Source organism: Peromyscus eremicus, chromosome 2 (assembly GCF_949786415.1).
Source record: "Peromyscus eremicus chromosome 2, PerEre_H2_v1, whole genome shotgun sequence".
Classification (NCBI taxonomy): domain Eukaryota; kingdom Metazoa; phylum Chordata; class Mammalia; order Rodentia; family Cricetidae; genus Peromyscus; species Peromyscus eremicus.
In genome coordinates, this window is record NC_081417.1 from 12,526,718 (window position 1) to 12,527,279 (window position 562).

Here is a 562-nt window from a genome sequence, read left to right on the forward strand (position 1 = left end):
GTTTATAATTCAGACCTCTTTGTCTAGAAAAAAACAGGTTAATCCCACCACTGATTTTGTAACTACCTTAAGTCTCATTCCTGATTTAGAGTGAAAGTCACTGTGACATTTTATGACCAGAAAACTTACAACAAATACATTTTATAATAAACAAAAAAGTATAAATAGTAATGTTTTAAATTATCCCTCAAAGTTTCATTTCTAATGAAAAGAAAAAAATTAAGATTTAATGGTTTCAAAGTTGCTGGAAATAGTCCTTTATTATTAGTTTAACAGGAAATTTTGCTTCCCCAAATTGGGAAAGTGTCTGTCAGGGTGAGTTGATCATTCTTTTGTAGAGTTTTATGGGCTTTATGTTTTCATTTTTCTTAAAAAAATTGTGTAATTATATTATTTCACTTGATCCCTGTTCTCCCTCCAATCCTTCCCCTGCCCCCTTACATCCCCATCAAACCAATGGCCTCTTTTTGATTATTATTGTTACATATATGTGCATAAATATATAAATATGACCTGCTAAATCTGTGTGGTTTGCATGTGTATGGTTTCATGACTCACTGAC